The 23,806-nt window shown below is 37.1% G+C and overlaps 1 long non-coding RNA gene across 1 annotated transcript; it reads right to left on the minus strand.

The window, feature by feature from the left end:
* Positions 1-971: 971 nt before the first annotated feature.
* LOC118245739 (uncharacterized) lies at positions 972-22,202 on the minus strand. Its single transcript, XR_004777958.2, has 5 exons — positions 22,006-22,202; positions 13,203-13,326; positions 4,106-4,197; positions 3,000-3,064; positions 972-2,715 (listed from the first exon to the last, which is right to left on the minus strand). It is a non-coding gene; the product is annotated as an uncharacterized LOC118245739 (long non-coding RNA).
* Positions 22,203-23,806: the final 1,604 nt, after the last annotated feature.

A 23,806-nucleotide genomic window follows, 5' to 3' on the forward strand; every position in this document is an offset into this window, starting at 1 on the left:
TTTGGTTGTTGATGATTGCTCAGCTTTTAGTTATGCTTGTTTAAAAAAAAAAAAAAAAAAGGTACATTAAAAATAGCACTCTAGTAAATTTACCAGTAACAATGGGATGTCTCACTTTTGTGCAATTTTATAGAATAGTAGCTTTCTTTACCTCACAAACACCACCATAAAGGTGTTAATCTAATTGACCTCATTGCACAAAAAGGGCATATTTTTGCAGGACTTCAGTGAGTTGCACAGGCTGTACAAAACTGTTCCATCATTTATACCCTCCAAAACATGGCACACATCTAAGAAGTATATTGAATCTATCCCTCATTTGCCTCTAAGGCCGGTAATCAGTGTGTTGTTCTGTGACCAAGGTGTTCACTTTCTGCCCTTCTGGACTTGCCAGTCAGTCAGTCAGACCTTTAACGTCTAATTTTGTTCCTGATCAAGATCTGTGTTTACAAGAACAGAAAGGAAAATTGTGAGGGTGGTGACAATAACAGTTATCACAGGAATGCATAGCTGCTGGAGTCCTTATTCAGTTCGGGAACAGGCCAGACCATCACCATAACTTAAAAGCAGTCACTTTAAAGACTCTGAGGTAAGGTCTCTTTCTCGCCCCAGAGCACTTTATCTCTGATACTATTGGTTGAGATGATGTTGGCCTCTGAAGAATTCCATATGTGAATTAATTAGCAGACTGAGCTTTTTTTTTTTTTTTCTTCTTCTTTAAGATCTGGGGAAGTACTTCTGTAAGTTTAACTATATCTGCAATGTGAGAAGACCTTGTAAAAGTAAAGATAACTTAAAGAGTAAAGTAATCAAGGAAAAAAGAAAAGAAGATTGCGAAATGCTTTTAAAAAGATCACGGAGCATTAAAATATATCAGTAATTTTTAAGCTGGTGGACTGACTAGAACCTATGCAACCTGTAAAACTTAAGACTACATGTATATAATAATCCACTATAAATATATATAATTTACCATGTGCTTATACTTTTAAGATTTCATATCTTTAAACTAGTATTAGTACCCCCTATTAGACAAATATTCTGTCTGTGCAAGACTCTTGTGCAACAATTGAATAAGCAAATACAAAACCACCAAAGTGAACATAAATATCGACATAACTTTCCTCTCTTTGTGGGTGTTTAGATAGTTTGACTGCATAAAATCATCCTCATATTAGGCTTTTGGAATAAATTAATTAGAGCAGAAACCGTGATCCATGAAATGAATTATCTGGCTTGATGTCATTACTTTATCATCATATTGTCACAACATTAATGCTTAATTGCATGTTTATATTGTGTTCTTGTTGTAGATGGAATGTCTTAATGAAAGTTGCTGTTGCATGAATTCATTTTTCTTTTTTTTTAACCTCATTTTTTCTTTCTTTTGCTTTACTGGATCAGACATGTGGTCAAGAGACTTTTCTTAGATAAAAGTTCAGTCTTGAAAGAAATTCAGAGGAGGGAAGTATTTGCTGGAGAAGGCAGCTGAAAGGAGGTTCTTTTTTTGCTCTACAAGCCACTTTTGCATATTCTCATGCTGCTCCACTTGGTGTTTCCAATCAAGATCAAGGGGTGTTTCCTACTGTTTTGGGCTTGTATTAATTATTCTGCACATCTGTTCCTCTCAAACAGAGAGCACAGATGTGAATGCTTGTAGAAAAGGCAAAAGAGGGGTGGTCTACAAGTATTTTAGATGTGTTTTAGTCCTTCTCTTGGCAGGTAAACTATTCCAGGATTCTCCATAATTTTTATTAAGCTAAAGGCAATAGGGATCAGGCTAAGACTGGTTTTCTTTGACCCTGCTGGAACTGTGACCTCTGGAATTTACATTTTTCTTATGACAGTATTCTCTAGTGAGCAATAACACATTACTTTCACTGAACTGTTACAACACCACTTTCTAATCTCAGCCCTACAATGAGCTTTGCCATGTATGATAAAAGCCTTCTTGTAATATTACAGTCAAGTCAAACTGACTTGATACACAAAGGAAACGGACAGAAAAATCTGCCTTATGTAATGGTTTCATATGTAATTAGTTTTTCATAGACTGGATTTCAGCCACAATTGCATCATTTTCTCCATTTTGTTAAATCCCTGTTGACATCTCAATGACTTTCTTCCACCATGGACAGACACTTCTACTGTGGCTGACTGGCGTAGTAGTATTAATAGTTTTCATGAAAGTTGTTGGATAGAAAAATATGTGAACAGTTGAAAAAAAAAAAAAATAAAATAAAATAAAAAAGTTTTTCTTCAAAAATGGAGATGTGTCAGAATCACTCTGTGCAGCACTGTATGAGCCAAATTGACGCAGAGTGGAATGACAGCTCAAAAGCTGAGAAGAGAACACATTTCCCAGATCAGCAACTGGCTCATGAACATCAGTCAATGGGAGACAGCTAAGATTCGGTTTCTCTTTCTGCTTGGTTTGTGCCATCAACTTCAGTTTAATTTAGCTAAAAAGCACCAACTTCCTGACCACAGAACAAACTACTATTTCTTAGGTAAATACGTTTCTCCCATCTTTTTCTTCTGCTTTTCTCTTTTTCTCTCTCATCAGTTTCAAGACTTTTTTTTTTCATGATGTAGATGAAGAAAAGATGAACACTATAAGCATCTTATAGTGCAAAAAATCCAATTGTAAAGAGAACTTCTTGTCAGCATTAAAAGATTTGAAAGATTTTCTTGCCAAGCAACTGGCACAGAAATCTGAAGAAAGAGGAGAGATATTCAACTCATTTTTAATCTATTTTTTGTTAATTCCACCTTATAGGCCTAAGTGATTTTTAAGACTGCTAGTCAATCAAAGTAAAGCTTTTCTACAATGTGCCCCTCTGATGGCTGAGAGAGTACCAAGCCATGTCTGTTTTTCTGGCCAGCATAGCACAGTTATTGCTGCAGGTTCAGACAGAGCAGAGTTGTGCCAGGTGGCACGTACTCAAAGTCATTCACTGGGACACAGGACCACATTAATGCAGAGGTGTTTTGCATACCTGAAACAGCTGAGAAGCCTCATACAGCATTTTCCAGTACCAAAGGCAGTCATCAGCCCAGAGGTCTATTAATATGTTTTTCAGTGAGAGAGAAAAGAAGAAACATTGACACTTAAAAAGGGTAAAGTAATCTGACCCACAGAAAGAGGTGGTAGAAAGAATCAGTTAACAACTTTACTGTTTCCATGTTTTGAAATAAAACAGTAAGAGCACTAGAAACAGACCACCTACCAAAATGGTGACTATTTACACATGAGCCAGAGATTGCAGTCTGACTGTGCTACAGTTGATTGGGAGGAGCTACTCCTGTCATCTCTAAGTTAGTGCAATATTTCAACCAGTTTTCAGAGCTTAAATAAGTTCAATGTGCAAACTGTGTTTAAAAATGGTTCATGACTTCACACTAGTTCCTTCCCAGAAATCTATTTTATTTGGCAATATTCTTGCTTTCTGAAAATATTATCAGTTTGGCACATGGAAGGGGATATCATTTTTGGCACATTTCCTGCAACCAACAACGGGATGAGATGCAGCAGTGCTGCCAAAAGATTTAACAAATCAATTCTGCTTGCAGTTGAATATCAGGGTTTGCTCAGGATTTTATCTCTTTTCAGTAGCGAAAGAAGCCATGATGTTCTTTTTTAGACAAACTATCTATAGATAAGATGATAACCTCAAACCTACAGTAAGAATTCTATCTTCATAGAATAAGAGATGTCTTGGGCCTCCATATCACACGAGACCCAAGTATCAATAAAATTTTCAGTAAGAGCCCTGGATTTTCACCTGGTGAAAAGTGAACTGGGTACATGCCATGCTCAGAGTGAGCAGTCAGACTCCTCTTACTATTTCCACACTCGTTCCCTTTATTCCTTTTTCTATAAACTTCACCAGACCCTACTTTGGAAACAGCATTAAAAAAAAATATCTTTTTTTTTCTTTTCAGATGGTCTCTGCCACTGGATTCAGTCAGAAGGAAGCCACAAGTTTTTATAAAGGGAGAAGCAGCACTGGGGACAACCTATTTCTTTACAAGAAGCTTCCCTGTGCACCAGAGCTCTTTATGTAAGTGATTCACGAAAGATCAAGCAAGCAAAGATACTCACTTGAATAATGAGACACGACCAGCCAACACTGCACTGTTAACAATCTGACTTCCACAAATGAATTTCAGGAGTTACTTCCTCCTGTACTGTTCCTATGCAAACATCAAAACAGAGAAAATCATAAGTCTGATTTTTCTTAGATGATTCAATTTGATTTTACCTGTGAATAAAATATAAAGTGTATCACAATAGCTGGAGAAATATTTTACTTTATGCTCAGTAGTGTATGTTCATTTCCATTCAGTTATGTACATAAATTTAAAACATTTCAAAAGTCAGAATAGGTAACTGGGAGATCGTTTCATATTTTTCAGTATGAGTGGTGCTGACTGAATTGTGTGGTTTGTTTAACATACTACTTGAACTGGTAATATTAATGAATTTAAGACCAAAAAAACCATCACAGTATTTTTGTGCATATGAAAAGTACACAACAAAAATTTATCTTTTTTCCTCATTGGTAACCATTGAGATGACCCAAAGCTACTAATCTATAAGTATAAATAAGGATTCCTACCACTAAAAAGCTTACTCAGAAAAATAATAAAAGGCATAATTGATGCAGGATATTTAACTCTCATTATGCCAAGAATTAACACATTTTTTTCTGTCCCATTCTCTGTTTTCTACAGGGAGCCCAGGTCATCAACATGTGTCTCCAAGACTTGTGCATCTGCCAGAATTTTGGGTTTTATAATCATGGAAAGAATCTTCAAGACAAAACTGCTGAGGCCTGATGGGACCCACCTGTCTTGATGCAGGAAATGTTTTTTGGCTCATAAGCTATCAAGACTGATTGAGAAGGCATTAAACTAGGATCAGTGATGGAGAGGATACCATTAGGAACCCTGAACTTATGCCAGAGGATAGTGCGGCAGCATCTGAGGGTGGCAAAGCTAACGGGAGCATCTGTGCCACTCCAGGGAGCACATCTGAAATACTCATATACCAACACACAAAGTATGAGGAAGAAATGTGAAAAAAATGGATGCTTTCATCCTTTCCCAAAGCTATGTTATCATCGGTATTAGTGAGACTTGGTGGGATGAGAAGTATGACTGGAGTACCGGGATGGAGGGCTATCAGGAGGGATAGACAGGGCAGGTGAGGTGGAGATGTTACACTGTACTTAAGAGAGAGACTAGACTGCGCAGCCCTTGCCATTAGGGATGATGCTGTAAAGTCTCTGGGTGAGGATTAAGGGGACAGATAGCAAAACAGATGTCATTGTGGATGTCTACTATCGACTACCCATCTAGGACGATAGCACAGATGGGCTCTTCTATAGGCAATTAGGAGAAATCTCTGGAACAGTTGCCCTTGTCCTTAAGGGAGATTTCAACCTCCCAGACATAAACTGGGGATATCATAATACCGCAACAAGCAAGTCTGTAAAATTCCTAAAGCATGTTGAAAATAATTTCCTGTCATAAGTACTCAGTAAGCCAACTAAGAAAAGTGCCCTTCTGGATCTCTTGCTCAAGAATAGGGAAGGCCTTGTGAGAGAGGTGACAGTAGGTGGCTGTCATGGCCACAGGGATCATGAATTAGTAGAGTTCAAAATTTTTGGTGTAAGGAACAAAAAGGTCAGCGGAGTTGACTTTAAGAGATCAAATTTTAAGCTTCTCAGGGAGCTAGTTAGCAGTGTGCTCTGTGAATTGGGCCTATAGGGTTAAGGGGTCCATGACAGCTGGTAGCTTTACAAGAACAGCTTTTTAAAAGCACAGGAGCAGGCAATCCCACTGTGCCATGAGTCAAGCAAGAGACCGGCCTGACTGAACAGTGAAATCCTCCTGGAACTAAGGCAGAAAAAGAGAATATGCGATTTCTGGAAAGAAGGTCAGGCTTTTATCAGTGATCTGTATGCAGGAGTTGAATGCATCCTCAGCAAGTTGCTGGCGATACTAAACTGGGAGGTGTTGTGGACTCCCTGGAGGGATGAGAGGCTGTGCAGAGGGATCTAGATAGATTGGATAGATTGCATTGCAATCAGCAAAAACATGAACTTCAGCAAAGGAAAATGCCAGGTTCTGCACCTGGGACAGAGTAATGCCAGGCACAGGTGCAGACTGGGAGATGAGTGGCTGGAGAGCAGCTCAGCAGAAAGGGATCTGGGGTTGCTGGTCAGCACCAGGCTCAACATAGGGCAGCCAAAAGGACAAAATGCATTTTGGGGTGCATTAAACACAGCATAGTCAGCAGGTCAAAAGAGGTGATTCTCCCACTGTATTTAACATTGGTGTGGCCTCACCTTGAGTATTGTGTGCAGTTCTGGGCTCCACAGCACAACAAGGATGTTCAGGTTCTTGAAAGCATCCAGAGGAGGGCAACAAAGCTGCTAAAAGGGCTGGAAAACATTTCCTGTGAGGAGAGGCTGAGGACACCTGGCCTGTCCAGTCTGGAGAAAAGGCTAAGGGGCAACTTCGTTGCTCTCTGCAACGTCTGAAGCACAGAGAGTAGTGCCAGTCTCTGCTCCTTGACACTGATGGTCACCAATGATAGGACACAAGGAAATGGCACAAAGCTGTGCCAGGGGAGGGTCAGTTGGGCATTAGGAAGATTTCTTTACTGTGAGGGTGGTTAAACACCAGAAAAGGCTTCCTAGAGAGGTTGTTAGTGATCAAGAGACACTTGGATAATATGTTATTAATTACATTATAAAAATAATTAAGAATTAATATGCTTTTAGTATGCTTAATAATATGCTTTAACTCTTGGTTAGCTCTGAAATGGTCAGGCAGTTGGACTTATCCTTGAAGGTCCCTTCCAACCAAATTGTTCTGTTCTGTTCTGTTCTGTTCTGTTCTGTTCTATTCTATTCTATTCTTTTCTATTCTACTTTGCTCTGTTCTGCTCTGCTCTGTTCTGTTCTGACCAAACTTTTTTTGGTCTATTTGAATATTTTCTTCCTTTCTGAGACTTGTTCCAGTCTTCTTGATTTAGCACAGTTATCATCTGTCAAATGAGGATCACCTGAGGGTCTTTTCAAGACCCTTGGAAGTGCTTTCTAAGATAACACAGATACAGAGCTTAGACTCCTGAGCATGTTTGAAAATTAATGCTATCACTAGTTTATCAATAGTACCCTTATAAATATATTATATATAGCCTTATAAATATATTTATATAACCTTATAAAAAGATGGAAATAAATGTTATTGATACACCTACATGCTGAGAATGACTAGACACAACTTTTCTTGACATTGTTAATTTTGTATTTATTAAAAGGACTTGTGTAAATCTTTTAGCAATTTAGATAATTAAACGTCTTACAATTATTATTTGTCAACTATGATCAAAGAATGAGCCATAAAGGAATAGTGCAGGATTTTCTTAGAACTTGCTAGTACAAGACAAGGCACTTTAGATAAGTAGACCACTCTTCCTTGGCAAAATTTTACAGATAAGCATTACTAATATTATATTATATCTGTTTCCCTTATACTGCCTTTTTAATAAATGTCTGCATACCACAGTTATTTTTTTGTGATTAAAACGTGTTGCAGATTTAGAAGGTGATAAATCAAATGGAGTAAGAACTCTTTAAGCTTAGGGGAGAGGTCAGGAAACCAAGGGTGAAACTGTCTTGTCAAGCTGTCTTTAGGAAATTCATATCCTCACACTACCATCCTGCAAACTTTACATATCTAAGTGTTCTTATAAATAAGGTTGTGATAAATGCATATAAATAAACGTTTTAGAATCATAGAATGGCTATAGGCCCATAATTTGTATTTATAAGGCACATCTCATGAGATTGTCAAATATATGCACTTGTGTCCAAACACGTATATTTTACATTCTCATAGCAACTATTCCTTCCAGATAGCTATTTTGCGTCATCTTAAGTCAACCTTTGTTGTTGTTTACAGTGGTTTATATCAGAATCACTGCATTGGTTTAATTTGCAGACTGTGAATTACCAGTTTTCTAAGATACCATATTTTCTAACATCTTTAGACTAATCTAAAATGAGTCTCTCCTATAAGAAAAAAAAATTTTATTTTTACCTCTATAATACTCCTCAAAATATTGTAATGGCAATGTGAAAAGGTCACAGAATATGTCTAGATTTTCTGTTGTACTTTGGAGCACTTCCATTTGTTTCACTTTGCTGTAGTACCAAAGTTTAATAATCTTTTTCTGTTACAGACAAATGAATCAACGTGAACTTCCAATAGCCTTTTAATAGTTGATTTTGATGAAGTATTGCTTGTTTCTTCTAAATTAAGGTGTCTAGAGAGTAGTAGTTTTTTGTTTTGTTTTGTTTTGGTATGAACATTTATCTTAGATATCCCAAAATAGAAAATGTACACATACTGTACTGGACAGAGTATAAATAAACGTTGCAGAATGTTTCTGGTCTGTATATATATCAAATACAATCTTCAAATTTTTGACTACATTTAATTTGCTTTAAAGTGCAATTTTAAGGTAGAAGCAAATACCAATAGACTTCAGTAAATATATTCATCTTCCATGGAAAACAGTTTTTCAAGTCTTAGCAAAACATCAAGCTTTTGTTCAAAATAGACACTTGGAAATAAAAATTAGAGAAAGAATTCAGTTTCTCATTTAGAATTCCCCTGTGCAATTGTACATATTAGGTAAAGATATCTATAGGCTGGGAAGTGCAAATAATCCTTGCTATCAAAGCAAATCCTTGCTAATCAAATTGCTAGAAACACACTTACTGCACTTCCAGTATAATTCAGTCCTGGTGGGTGTTGGCTTCATTTAATATATATGTTGGGTAAACAGTTAAGTTTACCTCTTTGGACTGTTTAGATTTTTAAAGAGTATGTATTTATGACAGTTTCACTCCTAATAGCCTCTAGAGAGTTTAATGTCTATCACAAACCTTTGCTAATTTGCTAAAAACTATTTCAGTTCCTTGATTGATTTAAAGTGGCCCAATTGATCTGCACAGAACAAATGCTTCCATTCCTCATGGTGCCATGGAAAATGCAAAAATTCCCAGATGTGAATATCATAGTCAAAACTATTTTGGAATTTTTCAAAGTGTTATTAAAATAACTCATATGATTGATGGATATCCTTATCCATACCTATGAGTCATATATAAATAAATCATAGACTCACAGAATTATGGGGTTGGAAGACTTCTGGAGGTTGTCTTGTCCAGCAGGACTCAAGCAGGGCCACCCAGAGCATGTTGCCTAGCACCATGTCCCAGAGGCTTTTGAAGATCTCCAAGGAGGGAGATTGCACAAGCTCTCTGGGCAACCTGTGCCAGAGCTTGGTCACCCTCACGGTAAAACGTTTTTTCTTGTGTTCAGAAGGAACTTCCTGTGTGTCAGCTTGTGCCCATTGCCTCTCATCTTGTCACTGGGGACAGACTCTGACTTCTCTTCTTTTCCTAGTAAAAACAAGTATTTCCAGTATTGAATTTTTTTTTCCTCTTCAAAATTAAATCCTCACAATCAGACTGTGTGGTACCAATTTGAAGTACTTATGAGAGGGTTTTTTTCTCCCCTGTCTAAGGACACCTGAGAAAACTAGAGGACACCTGAGAGAATGTAGAAAATAGAGGAAAACTGAGCACCTTTGGAAAGAGATTTGTCACACCAGAGCATGGCAGGCAAACCTGGACATACCTTGGTCTCTCCACTTACTATATGGCAGCTCCTGTGTATGACCAAGCTGACATCTGTCCGCTGATTTGGGGAAAACAGCTTGAGACATAAGTGCATATTTAAAATAAATTTGCAGCTGTATTGGTTGAATAGGTAAGTAGAACCTAAAGACCTATTTTGAAATACTATTTTATATATCTTCATTAATCCTATTCATTCTAAAATTTCAACATTAAAAAGAAGGAAAATTAAAAGTGCAGTGTGATTACTATTGCTATGAAGATAAAGGATTTGCACACCACACTTCAGTAATAAAATATGGTTTTAAGGCTTAGTAGAAACTCAATATCAGAACTAAGTAGAGATATTTCACAATGATTCAACTTTCAACAGCTTGGTTACACCTGTCACTTTAAATTTTTCCACAAAAGCTAAACTGTAAACCTGAATTGGACTGACAGTAACACTCTAATCTACTTGACTTATTTTCTATAGATTAATTAATTTGAAGAAATGTTGTATTTGCTCATTCACGTTGCTATATTTTGAAGAATAGATTGAGAAATTATTTTGAGAGGGGAAGAAAATTGCCCTCATAACTTTCTTTCAGTCACGGTAGTCTTTACTCAAAAACAGGATGCATTTAGAAAGGGGAAGTAAGGCAGGAATTAATAGGTTAGTCTGCAGTTTTTCTGTCAGGTGTAAAATGGTGTGGATTGTGTTGTAATGTCCAAAATTTTTGGGGACAGATGTGGTTATGTTCTGTGATTTATGTGTTAAGCATGCTGTTTTGGTGAGTAGATTTCCTGTACAACTTATATTCTAGTAAATAACAGAGGCTTTTAGAAAAACACAGGAAAGAAGGATCATCATCTTTCTTTTCTGTGTGTTTTCCACTAGATCTCACAATTCATCCCAAGATGACGAAAAGACAGCTAGCAGGAAAAATTTGAAGGTTATTAGAAAATCCTGGGAGAGCCATAGTTTAAGTCAACTTTTCACTGAGCCTAACAAGCTCATTCAGAAAATGTAGGGACTTGGAGAACTAAGCACCCCAGTCAGATAAAGTCTCTCTTTCCAAGAGGAAGGCTTTCAGATTGGTATATAGTGATGCACACTGGGATAGTCTGAAAACTTTTGGATTTACCTTGGACTTACCTTCCTCTCCAACACAGCATGGGCAGACAATAACATGAAATGCTTTTATATGGACTTTTTGAAAAACTTTGCATTTTACTGTGCTTTATTCTTTTAATATGAAAAAAAAATGTGAAATAGGAACAGGAAGAAATTTGAGAGATCATTTATTCCATCCACTGCCTGACAGAAGGGTTATCTGTAGATGTCATTCCTTTTGGTGTCTGTTTAACATGTTTGTTTATACATACTTTTATTGGGGAAAACTTTACAAACCTACTGGGTAAATTATTCCACAGTCTTATGGCTGTTAGCAATGACAAAGTTTTTTGTTCGTCTCAATTACCCCGCTTGCTGAACTACAGACCCATTATTTCAATTAGCTATCAGGTAAAAAGTCTTTTGTGTTTCCATTACCATATGGAAGACAGTTATCATGTTCCTTTTAGCAGTTTGTTTGTTTTGTTTTGTTCTGCTGTCTAGGCTAAACAACAGCTTATGCAGTCACCCTTCTGAAGTCATTTTTTTCCAAATTCTGATCATTCTCAGTGTTCCTCTCTGGTCTCTGTCCAACTGGTTCACATCCTTTCTTAATTACAGTACTCTAAATAATATTTAGTGCTCCAACTGAGGCTTCAAGATCTTCAAGAAGACTTGAAGGACCACTTATTGTGTTGTTCAGAACAATGAGCCTCCTAGAGCGCCTTTTTCACAACACTACTGGTTCACATTCAGCTTGTGCTCCACAATAAGCACAGATCCTTTTTGTTGTTAGAGAGCTGTAGCTCAGCCAGCCCTTCCCCGCCCTGCATTTGCACAGATGGCCATTCCTAGTAAATACCTCGCCTGAAGAAAGCTACCAACAGCTCCAAAGAGAAAACCAGGGATTGCTGTGCAGACCCAGATGTGCAACAGAAAACCAAGACTGACTCAAATATTGAGAAACAAGCTTTTCTACAGAGGGAAAGGAAAAGTCTTCAGACCCAATGCCCCAAAGGAAGTCATTCCTGCAGACCAGAAGGGAACCCCATGCACACTCTCCGGTGCCATAGTAGGGTTGGAAAGGATTGAGTTCAAAATAGTGAATAGTGAATAGAGTAAGGAATTGATCCTTATATTGGGAAATGTTATACAATAATATAGGATGCCAGAATAAAAAGGGGGTGAGAAGCTTTAGGGAAAGATGTAATCCTCATTTCTCTGGAACTGCCTTTTCACCAGAAATTCATTTCAATTCACTTAGTGGTGACAGATTTACTAGAAAAGGCTGAAGGAGTGGCATCCCTCCTTTTCAACTCCCCCACCCCTACACACACACACACACACACACACACACACACAGAGGTTGGCATAGAAAACAATCCTAGCCTTGAAAGACAAACTCTCCCATTTACAGTTGCTTCCTCATCACCCTGTGGCCCTGTCATCAGACTTCTCCCTCACATTAGCTCCTGTGGCTGAGGTTATTGTTTGCTAAATGGAATTCTGATGATCCGTCCTTCAGAAGGGTACAGCAATTTAAGCAACAATATTTCCTGTGCCATGTCAGCTTTTGTAATGATGGCCATGGCCAAAGAAATATTCAGAGGCATTTCTGTTAATATTTCAATTTACTTTCCCTTTACCACTTTTTATTTCTTCTTTACATTTAGTTGTAATAGCTTCATGCTGAAGCTTGGTCTCTGTAGAGCAGATATGCAGAGGTGAACTTACAAGCCACTGAAGAACAGAGTCAATGTGTAATGTATGTCTAACGGCATTTTTTAAATACAAATTAAAGTAAGGAGGAGGAACAGACTGCTGCCCAATGCTGAAGGCTGCAACTGGTAATGGAAGAATTATTTTCATGCATTTAAGAGAAAGTGCTGAAGTGCTGAAGAGTTTTATAATCTGTTTTATAAAGTACTTGACAGTGCCCCTCTAACATAAACCTGCCCAGAATAATTACTAGATTCCTTGGCTATTCTCAGCAAGTTAAAATAGAAGCTCCACCTTTCCCTGTATGAAGAGCTGTGATTTTTGCCCCTTCAGAGGGAATGAACTCATTCTCCTCCTGCTTATTCCACCATATGGCCTCCTCTAAACAGCTGAGGGCCAAACAAAATGCAAGCCTTTCCTGCTTGTGGTTCTTTTTTTTTTCCCAGAGCTTGAAAGGGCTGCTGTGCCCTTTCTTTCCTACATCAAATTTGTAATGAGCCTCTGCCAAAGCACAGGTCAGCAAGAAAAAAGGAAAAAAAAAAAAAAAAAAAAAAAAGAACACAGGTTCTTTCCTTTGACTTAGTCCTTCTAACAGGCACAGATCCAGTAACTCATGAAGATCCTCATCAAGAGGAACTGCTAAGCACAACTTCATTACTTACACTGAAATACCCCATCTACTAATCTTGGCAAGGAAGAATGACTGTTTCTCTGAAACTCCCCACTCATTATTTGAGCTGTGGCAGCTCCAGCAGCATTTCAGCCATCTTCCTTTGGAAAACTCCTCTGTAAAACAGCAATGACAAGTGGGTCAATAAACATCTATGAAGCATTTGAGCACATATTCTACTTTTACTGGTTCATTAATGCAGGCTCAGTGAAAGATAACTGTTTTAATGAATAGCATGCAAGACATTGACTACTAAATGCATGAAAAAACTTTTAAAGCAGTTCTTTCAGAAACAAGTCCTTGACCCTGCAAATATTTCAGATCTGGGCTGCCAAGACATGGCATGTAGCGCTGTCTGTGAAATCATCACTGGCTGCAGACATATCTCTTCAGAATTGTCAGCTCTGACTTGGCAAAAGGTTATGTGGTGTACCAAGATAGCATATACAATAACGGGGTGGAGTGTTCACGCATCTTTTGTCTTCAACTAGTCGCTCATGTGAGTGTGAGAGAGGGAAATCTTGTGGTTTTATCTTTTCCAGTTCTTTGGGGGATGGTCAAAAATATTGGCCAAGTGCAGGTTTTATTTTTCCAGAGAATGAATATATTGCTTTCTGCAAAGCAAAGAACAGGTTTCAAAGCCTCTTTTTCAAACACATTGTTAGAAACTTAGAGGTATACAGCAAGTACAGAGTTACAAAGGGACTATTACAGTTATTTCAGTTGTGGAGGTAATAAAAATTGGCTTTTCTGATCTCCCAGAATTTTTACAAATTTATAACATTTAATAAGGGTCATAGATATAGCAACAGACAAAAACTATGTAATCAACAGCAGGCTGGTTAAACACTTGTCACTCACTTATTTCTTCAGCAAACATTTTTTTCTCCAACATATGTAAGTGTGTAATCCTACAGGAATAGACTGTATTTGCCCAAAAGAGTCAAGACATTTGGTCACCTCCCTTCAGCCTTCCCATCCCCTTCCAACAGGATAACACTACTTGAACTCTGATTGAGTTTTTAAAAAACTTATAATTATTCCCTGGTATCTTATTTACTTTGTAATACACCTTGACAAAGTTATACAAGAGCAAGACTTTTCTTAGCATTCAAAAAGTCATTTCCTTTCAAACACCTGCAGAACAAAATACTCTAGAAACAACAAAGGTCCAGGATGCAACAAACAAAGCCAGGCAAAAGCAAATCCTTCTCTCTCATGAAAGGATCTCATGATCCTTAATGTTCATGTTTTATGAAGAACAGTTTTCAAAACAGTCCTCTGGGAAGGAAGCACATCAGTTTAGGGCTAAGAGCTACTGCAGAAAATTAGGTGATGTACCTGAGAAAAGGCAGTGTCTGCATCTCCTGCAACAACTCCTACTGTCTACTCTCCAGATCCCTTCCAAGAAAGAACCTTACTTTTATAGTTAAATATTAAAGAGGCATGACTAACTATCCAGTAACATGAAATGTGTCGTCTTGTTCAAGGAAACACTGGGTGCTGAAAAACCCAAGGGCTATATTTCTGTTTCTGCTACAGATTTCTTCCCCAACTATTGTTATTTGTGCCCTACTAACATCCCCTGGCACGAATTAAAGCTCCATTATTTCAGGTATGGCATATTCAACAAAAGATGATTCATGCACCAAGGAGGCTAAGTTCATGATGACAACTATGTTCTTGTGGTTAATCATGAATATTTTGCTTTCTCTTCCATGAAAACTTGAGACAATAACACCCAACCCCTAGAATGTATTTTGAGGCTAGGAAGTGTTCATAAACATTTGGCAAGTGCTTGATTTTTAAGTTTCAGTTTACTAGAGAAATATAAAGTAATATATATACTTTCCCTCCAGAGCAAAAATAAGCATCGTAAAGAAACTATGTAGCACATGTAGCTGTTGCAAAATAAGCAATTGTAATATTTCAGATTTTTTTCCACACAAATATGTGTTCTTTAAATGACCCCAGGGTGTTATGGTAACTGAGACCACATTCCTTCACAAGTCATCACAGCGCTTTGTTTTATTAATAATTATACTATAACGTTCGGTAAGTTACAGTAATGCTGGAAATCAGTCTCTTGCACACCCTCACTGTTAGATCATCAGTTTGACAGTGAAATACCCTAAATCCCAAACCAGCTCAGAAATGATCTTTCAGCAGACTTTAAAATTACTTGGTCCTTAACCAGGTCTCTCTGGCTTATCAACAGCCAAATTTTCCCACCATATGTGTCTGCTATTTCAGACTTCTGTTTGCCAAAGTGTTCTTTTGGCTGGGATCAACCCCCTGGGTGTTGTGCTGAAAAATTTGCCAGAAACTGGGGGGATTGCACTACATTTGGATCCTTCTATGTTTTCCTCAGATTTTCTTTTTAGTATGATTTCCTCTTCTGAAAAAGGTCAAGGAAATGACAGAAGAGTTAAGCAATTATAACATACAATGTTCATGCAACATACTTTTGTAACATAAATACATCTTCTCAAAAGCACAAAAAATCCCATAATCTAAATGTAATTATGTAGAAGGAGAAATTTGGAAGCAAACTTGTTCTCCTTTATGTTAAGCTGTGTTAGACGTCCAGACACTAAATGTAACAGTATAGAAAGCAGCTGCTATAACCTGACCACTATTATCTTTTTTTAATTGGGTAATACTGCAAGACCTTCTACACTCTCTGTTAATTTTCCTTGCAAAGTATTTCCACATCAATATCCTCCACTTGGTAGCAAAATGTTTGAAGTCTTATGCAAAAGAAAAAGTGATTGATGGTGTATTGTACAGCTAATCCAAAGCTTACTGATGTCAATGCAATTCTTTGCTTTGGTTTCTGTTAGTTTAGGGGTCAGACTCTAAAGCAGTGCTTGTGAAATGTTAAATGTTTATTTTAAATAGCGAAGGATGAACTGCAAGCCAAACAGCTTATTCAAAAGAGAGAGAGAAAAAACAGCAAGGGAAAGATTATTCTCATTTCCATGCTGTGGACTGTGGAGGCATAATTCTTTTCTTAGTGTTGATTTATAAATAACTTCATTGCCAATCTGAAAACTCTTCAAAAGAAGAAAAAGAAAAAAAAAAAAAAAGGCATTCACAAGAATACAAGAAGCAATACTAGAAACATGAAGAAATCACATACTTTCTGAGGCAATAAATATTGCGAAGTCTTAAACACATGGTATTGTGGTCTTAGAATCTTAATCCTACATGCTCACACTCCTTTTTTAATGATTCCCATGAAATTAGCAATTTCGGATACCCAAAAACACTTCAGATCTCACATGTATTTTGAGTTCTGAATTTTCGTGGTTTACTTAGATTATCCCAACACTCCTTATTGAAAGCAGTAAGATAACTGAACCCCACTATCTGTTCAGCTCATCCCAGTGATTCTGCCCTTTCTTTGCTTTATCTGGCTGTATTTTCTGAGACCTGCTTCATATTAAATACAGAACTCCTGCCTTTGGAACAGCTATCGGAGGGCTTCACAATTCATTCCGGTAAAAAGTGATGTGAAAGCAGATTCCCATGTATTAATGGACTCATTCTTCCTCTTAAGAAAACAGCATAGAGTAGATTTTCTCATTCCAGATCAGACCACTGATACTGTATCTCATCTCTAACATCAGTCAGATATAGCTGCATCTGAGAAAAATACAAAGGGCAATCATATGCATGAGACCATTGAGAGCTTTCCATTGCCTCAGGCCACTTGCATTTTAAAGTTTCAAGGTCTTATTCTTTTAACACAACTTTGTGGCCCATAGGTCACGTATCATCAATGGGTTGATTATATATTTTGAAATTAATTTTAATTCATTTTTTCTCAGATTCACTGGAAGTACCTTACTGCGGTAACACAAGAAGGGATAAAGATCTTAGTTACCTCTTTCAGAATGTTTTGTGTGTTATTCTTCATTCTCACTGTATGTATCTAGGCTAGCAGGAAACAGGTCCAATCTGTTTGATATTTCCTTGTGAAGAAACCACTTACACTTTTACAGCAGTGCCATGTATAACTGAGAATATTCCAGCTAGGAAAGTCTTATTTATACAGTGGAACTGTAATCTCTCCCATTTCACAACCTCATTTTCTTTCTCAACAGGTTTTTCTGCTCTGCTGCCCACTGTCTGGCACTAAGCTAACACTGTTGTGAGTCCATTCATTCCTCAGTTTGAACACTCTTGCAGCTTTCAGAGAGTCCTCATCCATATTGACTTTTGATTAATTTTGAATGTTTGTCACCACTTCACTATTCTATGAGCTTTGCCAGCCTTTGAAAAGCAAGCAAACAAAATGTGTAATAGACTGTAGGATTCTTAAGGCATTCTGCTGTTAATTATCTTGTAGAACTTTTTCCTTCCTGAAAATAATGTTTAAATTATTTTTCTTCAAATTTTATATTTTTTCCTAAGTCATATTCTTTGGCAAAATGAAGACTATAACTCCTGCATGTGATTTAAAGGATAAACATAAAGGGGGAAAAATAAATCTGGTAGTCCAATAAAATAATTCTGCCAGAGAAAAAACATAGCTAATGTCTGATTAGTGTCAAGCTTCCTATGCTACTTGCACCTTACCTTTCCTTGAGGTTACCTTTCATGGAGGAACAGAGGACTCTCTCCAGCAGCCTACCTTCTGGTTTATCTTGTCATTTTTGAACAATGCTTCCTCACCCTCCCTGACAAACACAGCAATGCATACAAGTCATGTGGTACAGGGGTTTTCAGTTTTCTGAGTAATTGCATTGAGAAGCAAAAGTGGAAGCCAAGCTTGGGATGTCTCCTGTGACAGCCCCTGCCAGCAACTCCCTCCATACAGCGTGGAACTACCTGGGTATGTCCATTTCCAAATAAAACAGTCACCCTTTGTTGAAATGTGAACATTAAGCAGTTTTAAAACCTGTAATAAATATCCTAATAAATAAATGCAGTATTTTCATCACTGTCAACTAATTCATGAAAAAATCATTTACTGAGGATTATTTGTATGTCAAAGTTAATGCAGTTGACCTGTTTCAATTTACCTAAATTCTTTGTATATAATGACAGGCAATTACAGTCAATAATGTCAACCACAGTTATTGAGTAATATTGCCAAATGACAAGATGCAAACTTTTCTAATCATAAGCCAAATCATAAGAAAAAACTCATCTCTTGAGAGGTCAATTGACACCATGATGATTAACAACTAAGAGATTACATATTTACTACTTATTAAAAGTCCCAGCTACCTATGAATAATTTATAGATTTCACATAGTTTATTATTCCTCAGCATACATTTTAAGTATGTGCATGTATATGTCCAGAAAAAATAAACACATCTTCCTTGAATCCAAAATCTAAGGTACAGGTCCTTGGGATATTAGAACCAACATTACTGAGTATTGATACTTGAAATCAAACAGACCACAAAATCATCCAGAAAACAGTACTCAACAACCATTAAAATTGCACCCAACTTTCAATAGTTGATTCAGAGACCTAATTTTTTTTTTCACTCACACTTAAAGGAAAATTGGTCTTGACATCTTATAGGCTTTTATTTTAGTTTAATCTATATTTAAAAGCAAAATGAAAAAACAAACTTGGTGAGTTCTGAATTGTGACATACATTTTAATTTGTTGAAAGTAAATTTTACTGTGAAATCATTATAGAAATGTTATTTATTTATTTTTAGAATTTTTGTTGTTGTTGTTCTTATAAACTAGAAGTTGTCTTCATTTTCCATACTTGAACTCTGAAATATGGCCACACTGGAGATGGCAGTCAAGCTGCACAGCAACCTAAATCTTGAACAATCATTCAGTTATTCACTGGCCAACTTGATTTCACCACAAATTGAATCCTTTCTGAAAAACACTACCAGAGCAAAGTTAAAATAACAGGAATAGGGATTATTTTAGCAGTACTGCCTTTACAATCAAAATTATTACAATTTCAATAATAGCTTTTAATTTAGGATAGATTACAGTGTTTGACTTTACAGTAGAATTGTATGATTGCATCTTGGATCACAATCTTTCTTTTGAAGAAATTCCTGCTCTTCAGAAACCCTGTATGTAATAACTGTAACTTTCTATCTGACCTTTCTGACCTAGTAATAGTTCCCATCATACTAGCATTGATGTAGTGCCTGCTATCTTTATCTTCTAAGAAATACCTGAACTTTTCAAATTTTGTGGTTCTTCTGAGAGAAAGCTAGGTGACAGGAGTTACATTTTTATCTCAAAACCTCTCATGCTGAGATATAGTAAAGAATATGGTGAATTTATCATTGGTCAATATTTTAAACCGAGGTTAATTATTTCTATGAAAAGAAAGGTCTATCTCAAAACCAAACGATAGGTTTCATGCAGAGTTCGTGTATAAAGTGGTGAGTTTTTTTCATAGTTTACAGCTTCTTTCATGCAGCAGATTGGATTATAGCAAAGATTTTTTCCAGCTTTAACATTCAATGTTACTTTTGTCTTCCAAAACTGAATTCCACAGTTGTCAAGAAAATATCGTGCCTTCAGCAAATGTCTGACTTTTAGAGGTAATGGATCCAGTGAAACACAAAATCCAGTTCCACACAGCACCTCACAGTGCTGGTTATGCATTTTAGCAAAGCTGAACTCTCATTCCAAGCAACATCTTTCAAAAGTCATTGAATTGGGAGCGTGCCTGGATAAACACACATTTTTTGCTGTTTCAGACCATTAAGTCCCACTTGATGAAAGTGAGACCCAGTGTACCACCTCCCACCCCAAACCTAAGCAGCCCATGCACTGGAAGGTGCACCCACTGCGATTCCTCTGTGTCCTGTGCCTTTGGCACAATACCCATGTATTTGTCTCACATGTGAGCATTCAAATGGCCTAAGGTGTCTGCAGTTTTTCACTGTTTATTCAAAACTGAATTCCTTCAGAGTTTAAATACATAACCAGTGGAACTAAGTGAGATTAGTCCTACAGTCTGCTGCTTTCCTTATGTATGTGCTGCTATTTTTAGGGAGATCACAATATATACTATTCAGGATAGTAACATTAGTAATTCCCATTAAAGTGAGTAGAAACACCGGAGTTCTGCTGTGTTTTTAACTAACTTTTTGGCTGGCTCTGCAATGTAGTGGGTGGTGGAAAATCACAGCACACCAATGGCATGGTAACAATTTCCTCTCCAGCAACAGGCTTCTATAGGACATCCTTATTTGAAAGCAGTGATATTTTGTAAGCAAAACACTACCTGAAAAGCAAAAAATGTTATGCAAGTCTAACTTACATATTAGGAAACTTACATTTTTCCTAACACAGTTTCTGCTCTTATTAAGTATTATTTGAAAAAAATGACATAATTAGAAAGACATTGTGCAAGATTCCATAAAACGATTTGCTGTTAACAAAATAATAGCTGAACAGCTACAACTGAAAGTGTGAATCCAACATAGTGAAAATGCAGGCCCAATTCAAAATCCTTATCTGTAAGTGTATATATAGTGATACTGAAATAATTCAAAATATTAAATTCTGCACTCCTCTCCTGATACTTTTTATATTTTTCATTATTTTGATTTAAATAAGATAAAAATAATAAGCTAAAATTTGCACTGCTTTTACGAAGCAAATGCTGTGTTGAGAGAAAAAAAAAAAAAAGCATGGTTATAGAAACAGAAAAATGAACAGATATACAGCAAGCCAAAGGAAGCAATTGAAAATCACAGCAGACAGGAAATATCTCTATAAATTTAATGTTCATCAAAGAATATTAAGAAATAAGAGGGGGTTGAACAGCCATAACACAACATAATAACACTACTGTTAGGGCTAGTGAAGAAGATGAACTTAAAAGAAGCAAACAACAATTTGTGTGCAAAGAGTACAGTGTAATAGTGAAGCAAAACTGCAAGCCAAACAAAGAATTACCTAATTGTATTATATATAACTCACTGCAATAAATGGAAAAAGAATCTGAAATATTCCACATTAAAATAACCAGCAAAAAGGGAGGTGTGGAAACTGCATTAAAAAAAAAAAAAAAGGAAAAATCAGCAGAGAAAATATTTAGTCTAGATGTCACTGTCCTGTAAATTTAATCAGTAAATAAATAAATATTCATGAGCAGGATGCATTTATAAAGAGTAATTATCATATAGCTACTATAACACACAAATGGAAGTCTTAACAAGTTTTTAGAGTAATTTTGGGAAAACAAAAAGACATGATGTCAAATAAAACCCTAAAGTTTAACCAAAATGAACAAAATTAACAAAAAGAGACAAATGAGGTTGGGGTCTCTCCAGCCAATCTGAGTGGGGATTTTTAGAAATGCAATCTTGGGCCTATATGTCTAAAATGTAGGTTCGGCATTCAATGTTTGAGTCTTTTATTGAATCAGGCTATTCCACTCAACTCTCAACAGCTGCCAGAAATCTTTGTATATAACATTTTTTGTCTTTTTTTTTCCCCCATACTTGTAGGAGTTTATCATTTAATCCTCTGATTCCAGTCTGATGTGCTAATTCACTGGTGATGACTGCACTCAAAAAGCTAGCGGTGTTTTGCAAATTGCATAGATAAAATATTTTGCACATAATTAGAATCTCTTTTTATAACACAAGCTGCTGTATCTCCTATGTGTATGTTCCTATTTCTAAACTGGTCAACAGCACGTATAGCACACTGCAGAGTCTGAGAGCTTTTCAGTTTGAGGCATCCAGAAACTTCAAGACTTAGCTGGCTCAGTGAAGGATCCAGGCTGTGAAATCCACTGGAAAGTGCCAAAATGAAGCATGTGTTGTTTGACCTACCTCAAAGAGACAGGGGATATCAGGAACATGCCTGCATCATATGGTGGGGACCTCGGGGATCTTGATGGATGAGCTATGAGCAGGTGCGGTGAGGACCCTCTAGTACTCCAGTAGCCCCTTACAGGAATCCCAGTCTCCTTGCAGAAGTGGTTTCCCCTACCCAGGGCTGGGAGCCATAACTGAGGTAATGCACAAAGAACTTTGGTCTCTCTTCCTTTCTGGATACTCTTTAATTACTTCATGTAACTGAATGATTCATAGTGACTTTCTTACTAATTTGGTGGAACAAGAAGTTAGGTCACATTTGTGGGCGTATGGAAACATACATATTGAACAAACTGCTAAATGGACAGTGCTACTGACTCTCCTGTTCCCTCTCCTGAGTAGTCTGACTACAGCCTGTTCCCTTGTAATTTCCCTACTCCTCCTGGGAAATGAGTGAGAGTTTTAGGTCTGACCCTATCAGCTACAACAGCAATTACATATGTTTGCCACTTGGCTAGAGAAGAAAATCCAGCAACTTTTTGGATGTGTTTGCCGAGCATGTGTAGTTAAATTGCATTATATAGTAGCTCTGTTTGTGTTGAACAGCTTATCCAAAGTGTCCTGTATCTGGCTTGCCCCACAAGCATAGCCAATCCACCAGTGTTCAGGGAGCTGAGGCTCTGTCCAGATACCACCAGCCTCTCTGCTCAAATGGGGCTCCATGGCCAACAGCCCATACTCACATCCTGAGGAGTACAAGCAAACTGAAAGAATAAATTCCTAGAAAAATTAGGTGACTCACTTGGTTTGTTGAGTCATAAAAGGGAAGTAAATGATACATCACTGACCAGATTTTGCTTGTTTCTCCATTTTGCTTTTATGATTTTGCATTTACATTTACACCAATGCATACTTCACCAGTCCCCCCTCCCACAAGACACTCCTCGTGTCACCTCTGCACTTCTGTCCTTTCCACCTTGCTATTCCCTCAGAGTAGATGCTTTGTATATGCTTAATGTATCTGCTCTGTATAAAGCACAAAACAGAGGCATTTCTGAATAAAAAGTACAGGTATGGTTGAAGCTAAAGAAACAGTTCCTGAATAGAGCCCTAAAAAGCACACAAAGTGCAGATGGAAATAGAAGCAGCTGTTGCAAAGCAAGGAATACAACTTTCTGGGGAAGGGAGGTCAAGAATTCAGAGGTGAGCAACTGCAACCAAGTTAACCCAGGTTTCTAATTTATGGGAGAGAGGGGTTTTGGAACCTTGTAAGTGGAGGAAACAGGAAGGTGTTGAATAGGGAAAGTATGTGTAGTGTCAGCAAAGAAAGTGGTGACAAGTCAAAGGACCACTTTTCTTATTAAAGAGCTGCAATCTAGGGGGCCTGAAGTACTTGAAGTACCTGAAAAAATAGTAAGGAATGGGGCAGAAAATATCTGAATTCAAGGTTGGAAAGATGAGTGTTGGGATGGAAGAGGAAAAGGGTATAGTGGAGTTTGGGAAGAAAGGGAGTCAAAATGTGAATGAGATCATTAAAAAAAAAAAGTAAAATCAAGTTTCTCTCCTTCCACCTGCTAAGGTTTGTTGTCTTTTATTGAAAAATTAAAATTTTTTTTGAAACCAGGAAGTTTCCTGCTTTTAGACTGAGAATTAAAATAATAATTATTATTATTATTGTTATTAGCAGTGCTGTATCCTTGCGTCTGCTGCTTCATTATCTTCTGTGATGCAGCTTAACTGTATTAGTCCAAAATGCACAACAGTGCCTCATCAGAAAGTTCATAAACCCGTTAGGCTTGAAATGAGAGTGAAAGTT

The sequence above is a fragment of the Cygnus atratus genome, chromosome 1 (genome assembly GCF_013377495.2).
Source record: "Cygnus atratus isolate AKBS03 ecotype Queensland, Australia chromosome 1, CAtr_DNAZoo_HiC_assembly, whole genome shotgun sequence".
Taxonomy (NCBI): Eukaryota; Metazoa; Chordata; class Aves; order Anseriformes; family Anatidae; genus Cygnus; species Cygnus atratus.